General features: G+C 33.5%; 1 pseudogene; it reads right to left on the bottom strand.

The window, feature by feature from the left end:
* Positions 1-4,843: 4,843 nt before the first annotated feature.
* Positions 4,844-13,043, bottom strand: LOC102666242 (long chain acyl-CoA synthetase 1-like; annotated as a pseudogene).
* Between the last annotated feature and the right edge of the window lie 11,641 nt (positions 13,044-24,684).

The raw sequence follows: 24,684 nt of genomic DNA on the forward strand, positions 1-24,684 counted from the left end.
AAATTAAGAAGCATCAAGCCAAGTCAAAATAGGTAGTAAAAAGTATTCTTTCAAAAAAACATCAAATAGCACACTTTTTGTTTGAAAAAAGGATTTTCTAAAATCTTCTAAGTTACCAGAGTTTTTACTCTCTGGTAATCGATTACCATTTGGTAGTAATCGATTACCAGTCACCAGGATGGTTTTCAAACTAGTTTCAGTGCTTTGCAACGTTCCAAAATGATTTTAAAATAGTATAATTGATTACACTATATTAGTAATCAATTACAAGTGAATCTGCACGTTGGAATTTAAATCCAATCGTGAAGAGTCACAATTTTTCATAAAATTCATTGTGTAATCGATTACACCATTATGGTAATCGATTACCAGTGAATGTTTTATAAGAAAATGTTAAGAGTTATAACTCTTAACATGGTTTTCTCAAAAGGTATCAAGGTCAAAAACAAAAACTGTGCTATCCTTCTATTTTTCTCTTATTCTTCTTTCCTTCTCCCTCTTGCCAAAAGAATTCAAAGAACTAACCGTCTGAAAATTCTTTTTGATTCCCCAAACAAAGAATTCAAAGAACAAACCGTCTGAGAATTCTTTGCCCAAATACTGAATTCAAAGAACTAACCGTTTGAGAATTCTGTGTAAGAAGCGGATAGCTTCTTGATTGTAATAGTGAACACAAGGAATGATACATCCTTTGTGGTTCGCTTCAAGTAGAGGGTACATCTACTTGGTTGTTCAAAGAGAACAAGGGAGGGTACATCCTTTGTGGCTCTTTGCTTGTAAAGGATTTTTACAAGAAAAGGAAATCACAAGAGGTTGCTTGAGAACTGGATGTAGGCATGGGTCATTGCCAAACCAGTATTAAACTTGTGTTTGCTTTCTTCTTTCCTACGCTCTTTACTTTTCCGTCATGCACTTTTTATTTTTGTTTCACTTTTGTCTAAGTTATTGTTTTTGTTCTTTACTTTCTCATAACTTAGTAGTAAAGCCTAATTGAATCTAGTAACATTAAGAAGGATAAATTATTAATTAGTCAAGACACGTTCATAACTAATTCAACCCCTTTCTTAATTATTCCGAGACCACTTGTTCCAACAAAATTAAATAAATGTATTGAAGATAAAAATAGGAAAAAAAATATAAAACTAGAATTAGAAATTAAGTAGCGTTTCAAAAAATACTAGAAGCTACTAACAAAAGCTTTTTTTTACCATACATCCAAACAAGCTTTTCAACTTATAAAAAAAAATTAGAAGCTAGCTAAAATATCTTACTGAACATAACTTAACTTAATGTGATAAATTCTACTATAATATACATGAAATTAATTTGCTAGTTAACTTAGAACTTCAAATTTAATTTCACTTGCTTCTTTTATCTTAACTTTTGCTTGACAGGACATTTCAATTAATTTTTAACTTTTTATTAGTTGAAAAACTTATTTGACTATTCGGTAAACAATTTTTTTTAGTAATTTCTAGTATTTTTTTTAAATGTTACTTGAAGTAATTTTTATTTAAAATCCTGGCTTTTAGCTTTTTATATTTTCTTTAAATTATTATCCTCAATATATTTATCTAATTTCCTAGTTAGCCTTTTTAAATAAATCATGATTTTATCATTGTTCTATCATTTTATATTTTTCTGTTACTTCAACCATTAATTTTACCGAACACTTATAAAATGAACACGTTGAAGATCAAGATTAGTGAGGTTGGATATAATTAAGTCAATTAAATCATATTAGCTTACATAAACCTAATTTTAAAATATATATTATTAACTTAATTATTATTATTAAAATTTAATACTAAATATAACTAATATGAGCAATTTAATTCTTCATTAAATAAGATTAAATTTGTTTAATAAAAATGATCATATTTTGACTAATAATATACATATGATTTGAACAAAATAATCAAATAATAAATAATTGATATTTTTTTAAAAAAAATTGGTAATATATTTTACTAATTTTGGTAAAGAAATATTGAATATAAAATAGAAGAAATGTCTAAATATATACTTCACCAAAAAAAATATTCATAATTTTAAAAGTATACTTACCTGTTGGAGAGTGGTTGAAACAAACCAAACAAATACATATCGAATAAAGAAAAAGTAGGGTAAAAGAAATAAATAATTAGAAAAATAAATAAATAGAAAAGAGATTAACTAATAATCTAAGAAAGTGATCTCAAATAATATGACAAAAACTCTAGATGAAATTAATAATAGAAAAATACAAATCAATATATATAGAATATAAATCAATCCCGACAATTCTAATCGAAAGAAAAAAGAAACTGAATTGTAAGTAATATTTCTTTAAACACAATTAAAAAAATAAAATGAATTGAAATTATCTCTCATCATTACAATTGTGAAGAAATGTAACTCTTGATTCTATTATGCTTTTGCTGTCATTCTCACTATAGATGGTGTATTAAGAGTGTGAAACTTAGGGACCAACAAGTGTTATTTATAAACACTCTATAGGCGTCCTACAATAAAAAATACATATAGTAGTTACAATCGATATAATGATGGTCATATTAAATAATAAAGATAATTTCAAATTTATTAATTTTATAGGCATTAAAATGAAACATAAGTTGCTAATTTTAACAGTCCGTTTTTCTTGATATGGTTATTAATTTGTTTTATCAATTTTTGCATCGTAAATTCTTATCCCTTTACCTTTTAAAAAAAAAATCTTATCCCTTTCAACATCTATGGTCAATTAAAACCTATTTATTTTTTCTTTTATTTACTCACCAAAAATATATTTCCACAACTATCCCCACTTACCTCCTTTTATATATTTATATATATATATATATATATATATATATATATATAGAATAAAATATATGAACAATTTATATTTATAAAATTAGAAATTATATTATAATATATTAATAATATATATATTATAATATATTATAATAAAAATAAATAGGCATTATAATAAAAATAAATAGGAATAAAATATATGAACAAATAATATTTATAAAATTAGAAATTATATAATACTTTGATATATATATATATATATATATATATGTTAAAATATTATATATTTAATTAAAATTATATATCAAATTATATAATTACTTCTACTACTTTTATTTTTTAAGCCACTACCACTAATATTATTAATATTATTATTTAAAAATAAAAGGATTGTTTTTTAAAAATATTACACGTTTTAAATGTTTAAAATTGTTACAATAGAAAAAAATGTATTTTTGATTTATAAAAAATATTATTATATAATTAAATATTATATAATAATTTGATATATATATATATATATATCAAATTATTTAATTATTAATATTTTATTTTTTAAGCTACTATTATTTATTATTATTTAAAAATAAAAGAATTTTTAAAAAAAATATTATATATAGGTACAGAGTCTCACAACCTCAATTGCATGAACACAAAGATGAGGCACAATAATAATAGGAAAAAGATATTTTTTATTTATAAAAAATATTATTATTATTTAAATATTTAAAATTTTAAAATAGAAGAAAAAAATCTATTTTTGATTTATAAAACATTAAAAATCAATAATAATAATAATAATAATAATAATAATAATAATAATAATAATAATATATTTTAAATTGAATAAATAAACAGCCATTAAATAATATGACTAATGAAGCTAATATGACTAATACTAATATCTCAGTGCAAACTTAAAATACAATGCAAGTTACAAGAAGGCCACACTTAGTTTGCTTTTAGATATGAGAGAGTGTTTCAGCCGTGCGATTCATCTAAGCCCAAAAGATTGCTAGAGAGATGGAGAGGATTCTTACATACATGTATCCGGTATTGATTCAACTTAATCAGTATTGGGTTCAAATTTATGTTGAATATTTGGAAGAAAAATTTAATTAATTTATTGCTCATAATAACAATAATCCTATATGGTTAGAATGAACATTATTTCTGTTGGAAGATATATGTGATAAAAAAATGAATAAACTGTAATTTTAGTTTTTTTAATTTTTTAAATTTATCATTTTGGTCCTCTTAGATTTTAATTATAATATTTGATTTCCGTAATTTTATAAATTAGTGATTTTGGTCTCATTAGTAGATTATTAACAAATAATTATGATTAATAGAATTATTAAATTAATTATAAAATAATTAAAAATTATTAATTATTAAAAACTTTAATAAAAAATATTAACCCTAATCATACACAACACTATGCTCATTTTTTTGTCTGCAAACATCTTTTACACTTTTGTGCATGTGATTCTATCAATAACAACAACATGGAATCAAAATCACTAATTTATAAAATTAGTGATCACATGTTACATTTAAAAATAAAACAAATCAAAATCATAAATTTAGAAAATAAGAAAAATTAAAATTATAATTTAATAAAAAACAAATACCTGCAAGAAAAAAATCAGAGTTGGTTTAAATAGCAGAAAATTAGGGACACACACGTGGAATTGATGAGTTTGGAGGTGGAGAATGATTTGGAAACAGAACCTAAAATTGCTATGGTCCATGAAAAGCATATTATAATGATTGCACGGTTACGCTGGCATAGATATCTTTTCCAAAGAGAGACATATTGGATGCTCTAGAGTTAATGCTCTCCCCACTCATTTTTGGCAGGGATCATGGCGTGGCAATAAAAGTGAGAAAAGACATCGATTTTCATTATCTTAGCTTGTATATCGTGCCAAATAGAGGTGGAAAATTAAACATGAACCGATAAAAAGACATTGACACACAATCACATTAGACCATATAAAGATTCCTAAAAACATATTCATTTTTTGAGGCAGGAAATGACAACTCAATTACCTGTGTGAAACCATCCATCTTTAATAGCTTCCTTTGTTAACTCTGGATTTTTGTAGTAACCAGTGAAAAAAGTTTTCCCTCTCACACATATCTCACCGCATGGAGGAGTTTCAAGAGGATTGTAGCCCATCTCTGGAACCTCCTCTAGCATTATTTCATTATATATGGATACAGCACCAACGGTACCAAGCATGCACATTTCGTCGGGAAAGCCAAGAGTAGTTGGTCCACATGTTTATGTCAGACCTGGATTAACCATTAATTGTGTCAATGTAATGTATCTATATGTTGTGTTATGCCCAACATAAAAATGTTAGATTTTATCTGTTTAATCTTATCTATATATAGTATAAGATTATTAAATATTTTGAGATACGTTGTTCTGATAAATCTTTATGTGATTTATTATTAATATTTTTCTTGAGTAAATTGAAAAATATGGTTACATTTATGTGAAGATCAGCCAATACTACATATTTTGAGCTATATAATAATTTCTCGACTAATAACATATTTTTTAATCAAGTCTCTTTTCTTGGTTGAAACTTTTGTTAGTTTGAAAATAAGATTCACTAAATTAAGAATGAGATTACATGTTTAATGACACCCAAGTAAAAGTGTGTTGGAAAAAATAGTTTTGTTAATATTTCTTATAGTATAACTATATTTCTTCTTACCATAGCCTTGCCATAGAAAGGCACAAGTAGTGACACCCAAGAATTCTTCCACCTCTGGGCTCAAGGCTACCCCACCAGTATTATTAGTCGAACACGACCCCAAGCCTAGCTTTGACCTAAAATGGAGGGGTAGGAGTTAGGACAGGAGTAGGTTGAAAATTTGGAGAAGGTTTTACCCATATGTAAAAGAAGTTTATTTTCAAGAAAAATAAAAATACAAGTTTTAGGTAAGAGATATTGTACAACCTTTTTGAAGGCTAATAAATCAGCTAAACGTGATGCTTGTCTATGTTTGTATCCTTTTTTCATCCAACCAAGTTTGCTGCATTTGAAGAAAAAAATATGAATTAGCAAAACTGCCTCGGCCTAAAATCCATGATTTCAATAAATGAAAGTACTATTACTTTTACCAAAAAATGTTACAACTAAATATAGCATCATACAGAATTCCAACTTACTAGTTGTAGAGCATGCCAAAAACTGTTCTCCTCATTGGATTGAGTTCTTCCACTGCTTTCTTGATTCCTGAAACACATATTCTTTTTCATTGAAACAAAGTATAAACAACACATTCTATCACAACATTTCTCCTAACACATTTTTTATTTAAAACTTATTAAAAACTATAAAATTAATAAGATCCAAAAAAAATTATAGTTTCTAATAAATTTAAGTCAACAACAAAAAAATGCATTCAAAATATGTATAGTGTTGCTCGCATTTCTAATCCACAAGCAATAAATTTTTTGTAGAGGAGTAGCCTTGCCTTCATAGACCTTTTCGAAAACCCGTGGGACTCTAGCAAATAGTGTTGGCTTTAACTCCATTAAATCATACCTCAACGCGTTCATATCCTTCAAGCAAACAATTCAAGAAATTCATGAAATTTAAAAATAAAAAAATAGAATATTTGTACTTCTTTTTAAGGTTCCATATTGACATGTCAATAGTTAATACACTATTATAAATGTTGTTTTCTAAGTCGGTTCTTTTAGGCATTTTACAACGATTTTAACCCGTCTTAGAAAGTAGTGTTGTAAAATAGCGCACACAATATAACAACAGTTGTAGGCCCATCTTAAAAGGTAAAGTATACTAAGACGGTAATACCAATAACCGTCTTAGAATGTTTGGTATACAAAGGCGGTTTTTTGCGATCACCCGTCTTAGTAAACAGGTTATTCTAAGATGTTTATATGAATAACCATCGTAGAATGTCAAAGATACTAAGTCGGTCGTAAGTAAAACCGTCTTAGAATGTTGTCAATGTAGGTGACTTTCTAAGTCGGTCTTCGTTATAACCGTCGTAGAAAGTAGTTATGCTAGTTGACTTTTTAAGACGGTCATTAGAATAATCGTCTTAGAATGTTTAGAATACAAAGATAATTGTCAAAATAACCATCTTAAAATGTTATTTTTTTTTGCTATTGAAATTTTTTTCAATAAAACCCTCCATTGTTTCAAAAAATTTATTCTAAAAACAATCGAACAACAAACGATTTTAGAAACTAAATATTTAGACTAATTAAACAAATTGTTTATAAATTATGATATATCTCCTCTGACAAAAAATATCCCGTGACATAGTCTTTTGACAGTAAATAGCAGAAAACCAAAAATAAAAATGGGATCCAAATGTTCTAACTTAACCATGAATGTGTAGTGAAAGTAAGCTTTGGTAATCTGATAATGGGATAATTTAGAAACTCTACATAACTAAAAAAATTATGCACGAAGATGCACTTTACAACAAAGAACAAATCAAATTTTATTCCATCTATCACAAGATATCAAATTACCTGTTCTTGGAACATATGAAATTCGTCATAGCTGAGGGAGTCATCACTGTTTGAGTCAAGGAGCTGCATCATTTCTCGGGCATCTTCTCCTGGCGCACCAAGCTCCTCCATCACTTGTGTAAGTTCCTCAATGCTAATTTTATCGTCTCCGTTCTTGTCAAGAAGGCAAAACGCTCTATCCCTCTGGTCAATTTCAATTCCTTTATGATTTGTACTTGTCAGAAAATCTTTAAGGCACAGCGTAGTCAATTCAGTTGCAGCCAACATGATGGTCTTCAGACGCTTTGCCTGAGCAACAACAACTAAAACATACATGCCAATTCCCTTCTTTTTGTTCTCTCAAGAAGATAAAAGAATAAAAATAAGTTCAATGTCTTCATATGTAGTTAGTTTTTAGATATATGTATAGAGATGAAATTAATTTCAATTTTCTTTGTATAGTCCTAATGTTCTATGATAGAAATTTATATTCTCATTTTTGAAAGAAGACACTAACCTCCTCAGGATCAGTAAGGCCAGCCTTGTATAATGAATGAGCAGCTATTCCACCAACTGCTAGCCTGTCCATTTCAGTTGTTCTTATCTGTATTTCCATCAATGGTCTTGTCTTACCATTTTCAATCACTTCAACTGCCATATCCAAACTCAAAACAAAACTGCAGTGTTTGAACAGGATAATAGGATATAAAACATAAAAAATTCTTAACTCTAGCTAAAGAAAAGAAAGAAAGAAAACAAAACAAAACTTCACCTGAGTAAATCCTACACGGGGTTGGGGTTTTAGGATCCAGGTTTCATGATGGGAAAGAAAATGACAGGGACATGTAGTTTTAGTTCCTAGAAGCTGCCTCATGACAGTCAACTTGTTTGGTTCATAAACTCCGTCAATCAAATCATAAAATCAAAAAAAGATTAAAAAAAACATATTATACAAACTAATATATATTACCATACACAAATTTATATAATATAATATGTATAAGAACCTATTAATGAAATGCATGATCCAGCTCAACTCAAATTGGCTCATATATCTAAACGATTTGAGCTAAGCCAATCAGAACAGTTACAATTTCTATTTGAGCCAAGCTCAATCCAAACAAATTGGTTCACATAAATTCAAGCTGAGTTTTAAGGCAATCCAATTGTAATCAAGTTGAGACCAAGCTTGGTCAACTCAATATCAGCAACACTGGTGATGAAACTATAGAAAGGCTTACCACTGCCTGGTTTTTTCCCTTTGTCCAATGCATCATTTTCAGATGATGTCTCTTCCTTCGTGATTGATTTTCCAGAAGACTACAATACCACAAAAAAACCAGCTTTAGACTTAAATCATGGTGGAATCTGGAAAACAAAATATGCAAAAATTACATGGGAGGTAGTAAAATGTTCTTGAAAATTTCCATTATGGGGTCTCGTGTACTTTCTCCTAAACTGATCTCTTAAAAAGATTTTTTAGGAAAAGATTTCAGCATTAATTAAATTTAACATCTGTGGACTTATCTTAACAAGGCATGTGATATGTATCCCAGACACATGGTGCCTACAATTTTGAAAATATATTGCATGTATCGTGCATAAGGAAAAAACATATCAATTATTTATGTGGTCTGTGGAAAGAAATGAAAGGACATGTAAGCTACTGAACTCACAACCAACAATTTCATTCGGATGCTCCTTTCTTCCTCATCCTGGTCAGCATACTTCTCCTTTATAATCATCTGCTTCTTCCTCCTCTCCTCTTACTCTTCTTTCATTTAAATGAGATCCCAAGGAACTCTCATCCAAGCAAAATAGTAGGCCAAAACCCATGATAAGAGGGTGTGGTGGAAGAAAATTTTTATGTAGCATATTTATATAAAATATGATGTCGAGAGAAATATAGAAAAGAAAAAATAAAAATATCAAATAAGTGTTTATTAGAAAGAGTATACAAATATCATTATTGATAAAAGCTCATAAATCAGTATTAACTTTGATTCAAATATGATTTTGTGTTGTCTTCGCAATACATTAAGTGCCGAAATGCCTATTTTTAGTTTCTTGTTGGGAGAGAAGAAGCAAAAGGTTAAGTGAGGTATTCTCCAACAATAACAAGAAACGATCAAAGGAAATCAAACTACACCCCTTGAAAATAACCTTTGGCCAAATATCACAAAGAAGCCAAAATGAATATTCCTATAAAACCATAAGCATAAGGTATCTTTCATTAAAATTTAAGAAAAATCACATTTTTTTAAAGAAAACAAAAAATAAAATAGCTTCATTAGAGCAGAGAAAGTAAAGTATGGAAGCAGATTATAAGAAATTTGCCTTAAAAAAATCCAGAAGAAACATATAGGGTAAATTTTTCTTACAGGCAATTAAGAATGAGAGGAATTCCAAGATAAGTATTACGATCTGGTAATGGCATATTTCTAAACATAAGTGCAAACTGAAACTTGTATGTCCTACCACAAATGGAAACCCAGTTAAGTAACCGATTTATAATGCATATGATATATAAAATGGTAATGATCCAATAAACTTCTTAGAAATTGAAATGAGGCAAACTCTGCAAAACTAATTCTGTTTCTTAATTCTTCCCATCACAGACCACATGTATAAAAATATATAGAAAATCAACGATGGTAGTGACAATGACAAGATAATAAGTTAATGAAAAATTGATAATAAAGACTTATTGACATAGAACAACCTATAAGAATTTATTCTTTTATACAATAAATAAAAAAATAAAAACCTTATCCACAGGGAGTGTCTTCTCATCATCATCCATTTCATCAAGATTGTTGTTTAACAGTAAAGTCATGCAGTTCCTGTCGAGATGAAGCTTATCAATGAGACCAGCTACTGGGTTTCCAACTTTCTTTTCTTCCTTCACCATCCGAGCAAGGTCATCCCAGTTCATACCCTTTGCAAGAGCTACACGAACAACTAATATAGCAGCATCCACATCTTCCAAGTTATATTCTATCAATTCTACCATCTTAACACAGTGATCAGCTTCTTTCCTCAAAGCGTGTACTCAATTTTCCTACACAGCAGAAATGAGATATATTATGTTGAGTATCAAATATTATTTTTTGAAGTTATATTTGTGTCATGTGTTACTACATTCAATCATAAAATGATTGTTTTAATTTATAGATTGAAGCCAGTACTCAAAACATAAATGCATTTGGTTAAAATTTACCCTATAATGAATTAGAAACAAATTAAGAGAATAGGGAATTTAGAGCTTGTTTGGTTCAAGACACATGTTTTGTCTCCATTTATATCATGTTATTAATGAAAATAAGATATGAAAACATAAAACATTTTATGAAACCAAACAGACCCTTGTTTTTCTGTCCCTGTCTAGCAAGAGAAATACAATTTCAAGTAGCATAACCCAAACTACTATATTTAGAAAAATGGAAGAGATAGATATAATAAAGGAATTAGGAAGCACAAATGCGACATGAGAGATGGAAACAAAGTTAGACTTCCAAAGAGCCTAAGATATCAATGCATTTCATGTGTTATTTATTGAACTTAGAAAAATAACTCATAATTAAGGGTTTTCAATAACCGTCTTAGAATGTGCGTTGTAAAATGTATTTTTTATTATAATACTTACAAAAGTACCACCGCCTCACTTTCTAAGGTGGTTCCCAGAGAACCATCATAGAATAGGTGTCGTAAAAAATTAAATTTGTAGTAGTGATACTACCAAGGAAATCCAAATTAATGTGAAATTGGTGGACAAACGTACCCCATGATAGTATCGAACGATGCACCCTTATAGAAAAAGTACTCCTAAATAGTGTGATCAAGGATATGAGCCAAGGGTAGGAATGATAAATACACATCATCCACAGTCATCTATGCAAATTAATAGTATTCTTGTCACTTTTGTTACGAGAAAAATGCATGGTATCATAACAATTTTCCAGTGTATCAAGTATTAGATTTACCTTGTCTTCAAATTGTTCCATGAAAAGATCCATTCCTCTTACTAAAGCCGTTACGTTTTCATTCGTTAAAACAACACCTTTAGGGTCCACTAGTGTACATTATTGTGCAAATGTCATGAGCCTGAGGAGGAAAAGTACTTTTTGGGTTTTCTTTTCCTTGAAAGAATAATAGTTAGTCCATTTTAACTAGATCAGATAGACAGCTAACTACGAGTAATTACAGGAATAGCCTACAGAGAACAGTTTTAACACCATATATCCATATGAATTTTTTATTTTTATTTTTGTAAAGTTTGTGCCAGCTTGGGATTACATTTATTTCACAAAAGAGCAACTGATTCAATTAAAGAGGTTCATATAGATAACACAACACCTTTTCAAAAGAAAAAAGAAAAAAAGTAACTCATTTATCCCATGTGAACAATTTTTTAGAAACCGCATCCTCTAACCTTCACAAAACAAACCAAATTCTACAATTGCATCATAAAAATAAAAAACGCGCAAGCAATTGAAGAAAACAAACCAAGCAGTTATACAAGATAGCAATTCCTTTAGTGCTAATAAGCATAGAGGTATGATTTATGCATTGGATGACCAATTCCCTACTTACTAACCAAGTGCAAGAAGTCATGCCACGAATATGGCTTAATTCCAATTGCGGTGGCTTTAGCTTTCTCTTCCTCTGTTAATGAAGTGAAGCACACCATGGTTGTAACCATAATCAATTTTAGTTTATCTCATTAAATTGTTTTGCTAGCTAGAGCACAAAAATATTGAAAATTAAACACTTAAATTTACCTTTCAGTCGCTTTGAAGATTTACATTCAGGATTTAAAAGCTGCAAATGGTATACGAACTCAGGAAGAGCCTATAAACTGCTGCTCTGAATCTCTGATATAGAAAATCATCTGAAGTAGAATATTAACTTTTTTATATATAAAAAATTGATATTCCTTCCTTACCTCTTTAACCTTCTTATCTTGGACGAACACAAAATCTATTTATGCATGATCTATGATAAAATTTACAACACCAGGCCCTGCATTTAAAAGAGAAAAAATGCCTTAATTAAAATTTGAATGTTGCCTTTTTATTTAGACCAGAAAACTAATTAAATAATTTCAAACTAATAAAGAGAATGAGCACCATATCTGTTTACTAAGAGATGTAAAATAAACAAAGACCGAAGATTGGCTTTGGTTAGGATCATATCTTTGGCATGCATCTTAATCGCAGAACAATAAAGATGAGAGATAGAGAGAGAGAAGTAGGCATACATGAAATTATTTAACAAGTTGATCTCAGAGAAAACTTACCATGGGTGTCATAGAGAGGCACACAAACAAAGCTTTGAGCAGAACAAGCCTACGCCAATATAAACATAATTATGAAGTATGATATGATAGCATTATAGCAAGAAAGAACAATAAAGGAAATTTTGAGAACACAAGGGTTATAGAAGTGTCAAACCTCCATTGCCATAATCCATTCTGGGCAATTAGATCCATAAATTCCAATTTTAGTGCCCTGTTACAATTGATCATAATAGAAGCAAACATAACTATTTTTGGGACACAATAATGCTTTATATGACAAAACTTTAGGAAAAAGAATAGTGAAACTACAAGAAAGAAAACAAGATGAATGACAAAGAGAAGGAGGCGTGGACAGTTGAACCAGAACAAGTCATCTCCTGGCTCCACCACTAGTGCATCCTTGAATACTTCCCCTTTGTCTTCAATCCTTAGTCCCATCTTTGTTATGATCCTTTGTAGCTTGACACCCACTAATAAGATTGCCTAAGAAATTTACTCAGTTATTTGAGCCCTTAAATCAAGAAAGGAAATGTAAACCAACAAAAGTAGAAGAAAAATAAATAAATAACAGAATGAGTAGTGATGTAGCTCCATGTTGAGCTTGTAGGCCTTGGATCTTCTTCATCAATGAAGTCCTTTGCTTCTTGAAGATTAATGGCAAGGAAATAGAGAAGGAAGAAAGAAGATTGGAGATGCCACTTGAAGGAGAAGATGAGTCAAGAAGAAGCTCACCACCATAGGAAGTCATGGATAAGAGCTTGAAGGAGGAGAAGATGAGGGGAGGGAGAAGGAGCACGAAATTTTATGTCTCAAATGAGGTTTGAACTTTGAAGTGTAATTCTAAAATGATAAAAGTTCAAAAAATGCACACACATGGCCTCTATTTATAGCCTAAGTGTCACACAAAATTGGAGGGAAATTTGAATTTCTATTCAAATTTCACTTGAATTTGAAATTGAATTTGTGGAGCCAAATTTTGGATCCAAAATTTCACTAATTATGATTAGTGAATTTTAGCTATGGTTCAGCCCACTAATCCAAGATTAAGTCCAAGATTCTCCACTAAGTGTGCTTAGGTATCATGAGGCATGTAAAGCATGAAGGACATGCACAAAGTGTGACTATATGATGTGACAATGAGGTGTAGCAAGAAAATGTTCACCCCCTCTAAAATTTAATTGGATTGGGCTTCTCCCAATTCAATTAAACTTATTTCCCAACACACACATCAAATATTCACTTAAATGCATGTGAAATTACAAAACTACCCCTAATATAAAGACTAGTATAAGTGCCCTAAAATACAAGGGCTAAAAAATCCTACATTTCTAGGATACCCTACCTACATTATGGAGTCCTAAATGTAAGGCCCAAAAATAATGAAACCTTAATATAATATGTACAAAGATAAGTGGGCTCATACTTAGCCCATGAGCCCAAAATTTACGCTAAGGCACATGAGAACCCTAGGGCCTTCTCTTGCATCTCTGGCCCAATTTTCTTGGAGTCTTCTATCCAATGCCCTTGGGGGGTAGGATTGCATCAAGTAGTCTGTGCTTACAATTAATGGGATGGATTGAGGCCAATAATAAGAATACCACCCTGTCCACATAGACCCAAAATGTTAAACTACAAGTAGTTGGATAAACTAAAACTTTAGAATTTATATCTTTCTCCTCAAATAAGCTTCTTAAGATAGTTGGTTCCATTAATGAACCTCCTTACCGAATTGAGTAGCAAAAGGATTCTTGATTGTTCAGATCTCAAGCAACTCTTAAAGTCCTAAAGCCTCACATTTTTTAAAGTTCAAAACTGAATTGTGTAAAATGTGATGTTCTTACCTTGTTGTGGAGTAAGTTCATCCTTAGTTCTTAGATTGGGAGCATCTAAGGTGCTTTTGTCAGGCTGTTCTGCAAGTACCACCTCACCTTCATAAACAACTTGACGATCCTCAAAATTTCCAGTTCTTGTATCCAACACACATTGACATTTGTCATTTTCAATAGTGACGACATGTTAACAACAAATTGTAAGTTAGGGTTTAATTGAATTTTGGGAAATAAAGATATACAAAAATTAAAACCTTAACATCAACTTACATGGGTCTGATAAGTAAACAAGCTTCAGATCAATTGTCACGTATCATCAGGGCTATCAAAATAACAAAGTGATCATAATGACCTGCATACTTGGCACATTGGACGCACAAAAAATAGTCATCCTGTCCATGCAACTTCATATTGCAAATACAATGAATTTTTCAATGGATTTGGTGCAGACAAAATGAAATACCCAAATATAAATATTTATTGTAAAATAAATTCCAAAATTTGTACATAAGTGTTTTTAATGTTTACAGTAACCATCAAATTGACCATAGTGGTTCGTCCTATATCATCTAAAGCTTTCTACATCGGATATTTTGAACTTTTACAAAATATGCTGCCCATTTCTTGCAAATTGTTGTTATTGTCTCCATGTCTAATGTTGTGCCATCAGCAAACCACTACAAAATATGAAATATACAAATAATGTGACGTACACGTAAAATGATTTAAAAGTTATACTGAAGTACTAATTTAAAGTTGTTGAAGCAAACATACCATGCTCCAATCATCCTTTAAACCCCCGCTTACTATGTTTCACATCCAATGCATCACATAATAGCCACACTCATAGCCTCCGCTTTGGGCATGACTCTACATTTAATATAAATCATAATTGAATTGAACAACTGTACTGAAGTTACTATGTAAACACCACCAGCCATAAATAAGCATGACATATAAATGACTAACCTTCACTTCAATCCACTTAGGAGTTCCTTGATCATTTTTACCATCCATAGTGTTCTTTACTGCCTTCATTGCATTGGGGAGAAAAATAAAACATTAACGTGTATGATTAAAAATTGGTCATTCAAAGATTATAATATATTAAATTAGTTAGAATATAAAACTTAACTTGTTAATTGCGGCTTTGATATGAATATCAGACTTCTTACATAATGAACAAAATCAGGCAACAACATTGTTTGTTGGACACAGTACAAGCAACTGCCAATGGGCCCTGAATTTTAAAAAAAATTAGCTACTTATAATTCAAACATTTTTTACAAGAATTTGCATAAATACTACTTACTGATTCAAGTAAGCTTCTAGGTACACTTGTCATTGAGATTCCTTCACCCAAGTTTGTATTTAATGTTCACATTCAGCACGTTGATCCTTTGCATGGTGTATCGACTGAGGCTCAAGGAATCCATACACAGAACCATGACCCAAACTGGAGCTCCACTCCTCCATAAACCTATGTTCAACAGTGAAATGAAAATTGATTGTGTTGTATATCATAAAGAATATTAGTTATTAATGAAGCATATGAAATTTACTTACATCATCCATAATTGTAGTATAGTTATGTTCAAACATTTGTCACTTGATATTATTTCATTTACATCAGAATATGTTAAGAAGAAGGATGCATCTACATTTGGAATCCCAAATTTAGTGGCATCCCACATCAACTCAACGGGCTTCTCGTAAATGTCGTATAGGCTCCTAATCAACTGACGCAAGAGATCATCTCTAGAAATATTATTTGGCCTTTGAAGAGGTTCAACCAGTTTCTTTGGACTAATATGAGTCCTATTTGCATCATGTAAACAACAATTAAAGTAATGTGAGTAACTAATTTATATCCATGTACAAAACTATTAATACATGTATTGCAAATTAAAATTTACCTCCTGGGACACAAGTTTCACAAGATTTATTGGCCATGCAATGAATGTTTGAAGGGCCTGCCTGACATACTGTATTTTTGATGTCGGGAACGGGACTTGGGCATCACCATCTGTCTCAACCTACCCTTCGGAGGGAGAGCGACGCGAGGCTCATAGATGCATCTTCCAAGGAAGGAAAATACGTGGAGTTGCCACCAACGTTTATTTGAGGAAAATGCTAGAAAAACCAAAAGCGGGCCTACGAATTTTAAGAATAAAAGGTTCGGGAGTTGTTTACGCATCGGGAAGGTATTAGCACCCCACGCGTCCATCACAAGGGACGGCGGCCTTTAATCAAATGTGTAAAATCATGACTACAATTTTATTTTTATTTTCCCTTTTTTATGTTTTTATCTTTTTGGGGTCGACAAAAGCAGGGCTTTTGCTACTATGTATCCTCAATTGCGATGAGAAACTCAAACCTACGTAGTTCTTTAAAAAGCAAGAAAGTTATGTGGGGTGTTGATTTTAGACTTTTAAACGGTTCATTTTAACTAGTAAAAGTAAAAAGGAGATCGTTAAGGTGTTGGACCTTTGAACGGATTCAAATGATTTTTCTCTTGGTCAAAGCTTGATTTGTGAGTTGATTTTAGCTTTGGTTTCACTTGGTTATTTCTCAACTTATTAAAAGCTAACTTTCAAAGTAAATGACCAGTTGAAACTTACCTTTTTGATGATTAACTGAGGTTACAACATAAACGATTGGTTGAATTTCATTTTAAAGTTGATTAAACGAGATTACAACATAAACGATTGGTTGAAATGCATTTTAACATTGATTAAGTGAGATTACAGCTTAAACGATCGGTCGAAACTCGCTTAAAACAAAGAAAAAGAATTCCGACGGTAGAAGAATGAAGATGAAGACATACAAAGCAAGAACGAACCCCTAAGGGTGCATAGAATGAATTCAAAGTTTCAAAATTGAAAACTAATTGGTCGAAGAATGATGAATGATGAAGAACGACAAAGAATGTTCACGGAATTGATCATAGAAGCGTTACGGAAGCGCCTTGACCTTGAATTTTTCCTCTTTTTTCTTCTTCTTCTCACCAATTTCAGTGGAATTTGCTCACTAAGGGTGCTGAACCCCTTCCCTTCAGCCCCCCATGCCTATTTATAGGAAAATTGGGGGGGGGGGGGGGGAGGAGGTTGCAACATAGCTCGGCTCGCCCAAGCGAGCTCAACTCGCCCAAGTGAGCTGGTTGCTTCATCTTGTAGCTTTCTAATGGGCCCAAGGGTTGAGGAATGACCCCAAATTGACCATTTTGCCCTTGTTTTAAGTATTTTGCTCATTTCCTTTTGAAACGTCACAAAACCCTAAGGATTATGCAGCAATTGGTGTTAAGCAGCTTAACATGGCTGGCAAAACTCCCCATGTTGACATATAATTGTCCCCGAATGAAATTAGGGTATGACAATTGCCCCTCTTTACTAATCTTTTATTAGAGATAAAAGGGAAGTAAAGATAAAGACACTAATTTGGTTCGAGCGACTTCTCAACCTGACCGACCACTAGCTCAATCAGCAAAACCTGTCAAAAGAAAAAGCATAGGAAGCATCAGGTATGCCAACAAAAGTCTTGAGGCATTGAAAGTAATGAAAATGGACAACCATGATGGTCTTCGCGTGCCATCAGACTTAAACGTCTCTGGATAGCAAAGGAGAATTTTGAACACAGTGAAAAGCGGGAGACCATGATTTGTCCCCGCATGTCATCGGACTCGCTTGTCTCTGGATGGCAGAGGGCACTGCAATAATCTCGAAAGTAATTAAAATAGATGACCATCATTGTCTCCGCATACCATCGAACTTGCTTGTCTCTGGATGGTAAAGGAGACTAAAAGTAGTCTAAAAAACGAAAGCGGGTGACCACGTTGGTCTCCGTATGTCATCAGACTTGATTGTCTCTCGATGATGAAGGGGAGACTCTAATAGTCTCGGTCGAAAGATATTGAGTCTTAGACCAAAGGGGATAGATGACCATATTTGTCTCTGCATGTCAATGGGCTTGCTTGCCTCTGGTTGACAGGGGAGACTTCAATAGTCTTGAAATCAATGAAAAATGGATGACCATGACAGTCTCTGCGTGCCAACGGACTCACTTGTCTCTGGATGGCAAGGGAGACTTTAATAGTCTCGGTCGAAAGACATTGAGTCTTCGACAAAGGGAGCAGATGACCATATTTATCTTTGCATATCAATAGGCTCGCTTGCCTCTGGTTGGCAGGGGAGACTTCAATAGTCTTGAAATCAATGAAAAATGGATGACCATGACGGTCTACGCGTGCCAACAGACTCGCTTGTCTCTGGATGGCAAGGGAGACTTCAATAGTCTTGGTCAAAAGACATTAAGTCTTCGACAAAGGAAGTAGATGACCATATTTGTCTCTGCATGTTAACGAGCTCGCTTGCCTCTGGTTAACGAAGGGGAGTCTTTAATAGTCTCAGTCGAAAGACATTGAGTCTTTGACAAAAGGAGCAGATGACCATATTTGTCTCTGCGTGTTAACGGGCTCACTTGCCTCTGCTTGACGAAGGGAAGACTTTAATAGTCTCGGTCGAAAGACATTGAGTCTTTGACAAAAGGAGAAGATGACCATATTTGTCTCTGCATGTCAACGGGCTCGCTTGCCTCTGGTTGACGAAGGGGAGACTTTAATAGTCTCGGTCGAAAGACATTGAGTCTTCGAAAAAAGGAGCAGATGACCATATTTGTCTCTACGTGTCAACGAGCTCACTTGCCTATGGTTGACGAAGGGGAGACTTTAATAGTCTCGGTGAATCTTTCAACTAAAACGCAAACCCGCTTAGCAAAGAAACAAACCTCCAAACCAATCAAAGCAACATATATTTTTGAAGAAAAGCAATGTGTCTATTGGGGAAAGAAAGCATGCTGATAGTATTTCTCATAGCCACAAATGAGATTCGGGATATTAGCATTTCATTTCTAAACGAGCATTTAGAAGAAACGTTGGGTCCAATTGAAATAGAGGAAAACCGCTCAAAGTGTATAAATCTCACACAGGCACGTGTTTCATCCTAATTCCGAACCACAGATATGTCATGACTTGACTTTGCAAATCATTTCCTATCAAATCAAAGATAACATGCGTAATCATGGATCAATAGGACTTTTAGGAAGTTGGATTTTGGTGGGGGGAATTTGGCTTTTGGGTGTTCTGGCCTTTCCCTTGTCTGCCCTTTCTTTTCTCTTTGGTTCAACGCGGAACGAGCGTGGACACAAAGATTTGGTTGGTAATGTTTGCTTCCCCACATAGTTCCTTTTGCTTAAATTTACAAACACTTATATCAAAAGGGAAGTGATATACCAACAAGCACACCATATCACCAAGTATTTAAAATTAAAACGGAATGATCTGAGTATCGAACAGAGGGAACTTGTTTATTTGACAAAGCTTTATTCAATAATCAGTCATTTTGTTGACAGAAAATAATAATTGTGAATTGAAGTAAAAGTATGATATATCCTAATTAGAAAAATAGTAAACACAAGCAATTAAAAGTGACAACAGTGGTTTAAAAGCGTTGGGTCTTTCTAATAAACAAATTGATGCATATAAAGATATTTCTCTAATTTGGAATGCTCTTGTGTTCTATGCCGAAGACTAAAGTACTAAACCTCGATCCCTCACAAGTTTAGACTAATTCAAACCAAACTTCATTCTCAGATCCTTATTGTTGAACTAGGTTTAATTCAAACAGCATTATACTCACAACATAAGAAAAACTAAAACCCTGAACTCTATCCCTGGTAATGCAATTATCTAGCCCTGCTCTATCAAGTTCTAAGGAAACAATACATTTCCCAGTGCTAAAGTTCCCTAACAATACACACTAGTGGGTGACCAGACCAAAGACATGCAACAATAAAGCATTGATAGAAGCAATGAACACATAAAACACACTTAATTAGCTATGAAAAGTATTTACATCAACTGTTCATTAGAAATCCCCAACTAGGGTTTTAGCAATCCATTACAAGGAGACCTAAATTACAAATCAGACAGAGAATGAAGAGCAATTGCTGCTTACACACGAAGGGGAATCCCTCTTCCTCTTCTTGGCAGCTCACAATCACTCAAACACTCTCAAATGGCTCCTTGTTGTTGCTTCCTCCTCTGAGTGTGTAAAATTCCATGCAAAAGCGTAATAATTTCCTTCCTGCTGTCCTTGTTACCCTAATTCTGATAATTCATGCTTTAAATAGGCTTTGAAATTGCATCGTCGTGCTTAGTGCCACTATTGCACTTAGCGTGAGTAAGTGGATTTGGGCTTAGCGCTAATGCTGCGTTGAGCCTAGCAAGAGACGAATGACTCACTTAGCGAGCTGATCTCACACTTAGCACACTGCTTCAATTTAGGTGCTCTTCCAGATTCCTTCTTCATACTAAGCGCGCTGAAGCTGCACTTTGTGATGGATACACGCTAAGCCCACTGAGTTTGCTTAGCGCGACAATCACTTTGGCACTTCAAGAAATTAGCTCCTTTTTGCCTGAAATTGTACATATTTTAACATTAATTCCAATAAAAGAGACCCTAATAACAGAGATCAAAACACAGTAAAGTTTATTTACAATTCCTACAAAAGAATTATAAATTAGGGAAAACTATTCATATTTTGCAAAAGTTTTCTATACAAAAGTTAGTCGTATAAGACGACTAACAAACTCCCCCAAATTTATAGTTTTGCTTGTCCTCAAGCAAAGAAAAAACAACTCACTTGTCCTCAAGTGAAAATATCTATAGTGGTTATACAAAACTTGTGTTTGTCTCAAGAGAATTCAATCACATGAAATGAATGTCATAAAATGCTTCAATCAACAGCCCTTCACAAATGCAGCTTTTCAAAGATAGAAACATTTTCATTTGGACTCACAATGGAAATAAGCTAGTAGGAATGGCAAATATCAAGGAAGGATCATTAACCAAAGCCTCACGGTCATTGTTTCACTCAAGCACAAGTGTTTAGGCTTATTTAATCATCAACAACTAACACGGATCTCAACCTTTGCAATTCATCTCATGCCATATAGTTATAAACACACGAATTGAATTAGAAGGACTTTTCTTAGGCTTGTAATGAGGCTGGGCTGCAATTAATTCATGGTTTTTCTAGGATGCAAAAGCTTAGATTCTAGGAGAGCATTCATCCATAGGTCAACCTTTTTTTTTTCTTTTTATTCCCAATCCTATTACTTGCCCTTTGGCACTTAGCTTTCTTTTTATTAAATGGCAGCACACACACACTCATATTTTATAATTACAGTTTTTTTTTAACACTTTGATACATTTGACGGTGTGTGCTGCTCTACTCTTACCATTCCATTCCTTTTTACCTAGTAGCTCCCCCAAATTTGGGGTAAATTTTTGAGATGTGACTCCCCCAAATTTGGGGCAAATTTTTTCCTTGAACCAAGTCTCTCTATGAATGATGCTCTCCTACAACCTAAAACAAGGTAGCAGGAGATAAACTATGCAGGCTCAAGGTTCAATCAATCAAACATTCATTCAGCTCAAACTGGGTGCAAGGGAGAAATCATTCATGCACATGGTCAGCTTTTTGGCTAGGTGGCTATTTACAATCAAACATGGCCTTCATCATCCTCAAATTCATGCATTAATTCCATACTTCAAAGATTCATGCAAAAATCATTACCCAATGTTAGTCGTTTTTCTCACAATTAAGATCACACTCTCACCGGGTTACAGTTAACGCATTCCTTCATAATCAATCTGACAAATCGACTAGCATTTTCAGTCATAATCCTAATTTCATTTTCTTTCTCTTCTAATGACTGCATGCTTGATCAGGGCATATGATTTACACATTCCAATCCACTCAAATCATACAATTGCTTCATTCAAACCAATCACAAACACCGAATTTCAAATCAGACATCAAACCACTGAATATAATCAATGCACTGCTCAATCATGCTTTTATACAAGCTACCAAACAAAATATAACTATAAAGTGAATTTAAAAACTGAACTGGAAATTAAAAACTGAGACATAAACATAAAATGAACTAAAAATAGAATAATAATAAAACTGTTCAAAATGCAAGAAAATAAAGATCCTGTCAATCATCCTGCAAATGATCCTTTGCATGCTCGTTCAGATCCAACACCGGTGAAGTTGAAGGGTCCTGAGCAAGAGGCTAGTCAGGCACTGGTGCTGGTGTAGATGACTCTGGGTCTTCAAGGACTGGAGCTGGTGATGGGTGAGACTGAGGAACAAGCTCTGGTGATGCTACCTCCTCCTGAGCAATCTCTGCTATTGGCTCATAAATGAATGGCTCAGGAGGGGTGGGCTCGTCCTTCTCTGGCACAAGCTCTTGGGCTGCGGAGGCCTCACCCCCTCCCGAAGGAGAAGGCTGGACTCCTGGCCAAGCCACCTGGCTAAGGAACTCCTCCACGCTCATCATAGGCTGTAGGCTCGAGCTCTGTAATCTCTACATGATGATCACCTGTCCTCTGTGCAGGCTTTGTAACATAGCATATAATGTCTCTGAAGTAAAGGAAGATGGTCCTGTAGGAGAAGCTATAATAGGATCTGGTAAGGGTGCAGATGTAGATGGGGTAGAAGATGCGGGAATTGTAGTGGAAGGAGCTGCTAATGGGGGAATCTCAAAAGATGGGAGAGTCTTTGACCTCTTCCCCTTGGCCTTGTGAGGCCCTCTAAAAGTGACCGAGAGGTCATCGAGGTTCCAACAGTTTTTCTTCACATAAGCCAAATTAATGGCTGGATTGAGACTCTCAAAAGATAATGAATCAGAAGTGACTCCCCGAGCTTTGCATAAAGCAGTGATGAGGGTAGGGAAACCCAGCCTCGAGGAGTCATGTTGTGCAATCATAGAAATCTGACTTGAGATAATATACCCCAATTTCATGTCCATCTTCTAGATGATGTCGTAGATCAACCTGGCCCTATCCAATGTGATGTCAGAAGGGTGAGAAGTAGGGGCCAGGTTGGAGAATGAAAGAACGCTCCATGTCTGAGCAAGAGTGGTCAAATTCTTCCTCAGGATTTTCAAGGGCAACCCATCTGCATTTAGCTCAAATCCCCTCCCATGGATGCATAATTGGGCTGCCAGTTCCTGTGGATCTAGCCTCAGACGACAGAACCTAGAGTATGAAGGTAGCTCTTCCTCCTCCTCTATGATCACAGGGGTCTTCAGAAAAGTATTCAAAGCATCTGCATCAAACTTGATCAAGTGACCTCTGACCCTCACCTGCTTAGGTGAGTTATCCTCTGGATCATAGAGGTTAGCATAGAACTCCTTAACGATTGCAACATCAATGCTTCCATCCATGAAATTGGTCAGCTTCTTGTGCCAATTCCTTCTTTTGAGCTCAGCCTTGAACTCATCAAATTCTGTATGATATATCATGACATTTCTCTCAGGCAGGATCTTCCTGCCAATCACAATATTAGAATAGCGATCCCAGGTTTCCTGAGATGTGAATCTTGATCGGTCAAATTAGGCCTGAGATCCTGAGGTAGGGCTCTTTCTCTTCCTAGAAGCCATCTGAAAAGAATTAGATCAAACAATAGGGTTAAAACAGGATTATTCTCAACAAAAATAGAAAAACAAAACTGAAAATAGGACTGGGCGCTTAGCGCAAAAGGCTAGGCTTAGCACGCCTTATGAAAATTTACTCATGGGCTAAGCGCGATAGCCACGTGCTTAGTGTGACTACTCAGAAAATGTTTTTCTGCAGATTAGGCTTAGCGCAACAAGCTGGGCTTAGCCTAAATCCATAATTTTCACAAATAGAGAGAGATTTGAGCTTAGCGCGACAGGCGCGCTTAGCTCAACCTAAAAAAAAAGACAACATGGGCTTAGCGTACTCTCGCTTAGTGCACAGATGTACTTAGCGAGCTCAACATTGAAATCAACAGAGAAGATGAACGCGCTTAGCGTGAAAGGGTCAAGCTTAGCGCGATCACCTGGAAATTAGAAATCTTCATTAGAAGCAATGAACTCGCTTAGTGCAGCATGGCGCTTAGCACGTTCATCGCTATTTCCAGAAAAAAAAAAACCCCAGGGGTTTTCACCCCTTTTTCAGCAATAGCCCCTAAACTAAACTACATTACTCCTACAGTGAAACCCTAAGTTTATTCTAACCATAACTAACCTAACAACACTAAACCTACACAGAAATACAACCTACAAACTACTAAGTCCTCTATCCTAAAGTTTGCAACTTTATGTAGAAGCAAAGCTTCATGGTGAATGTGATTCAAAGGTGTTTTGATGATAACAA

Source organism: Glycine max, chromosome 2 (genome assembly GCF_000004515.6).
Source record: "Glycine max cultivar Williams 82 chromosome 2, Glycine_max_v4.0, whole genome shotgun sequence".
In the NCBI taxonomy this organism is placed as follows: Eukaryota; Viridiplantae; Streptophyta; class Magnoliopsida; order Fabales; family Fabaceae; genus Glycine; species Glycine max.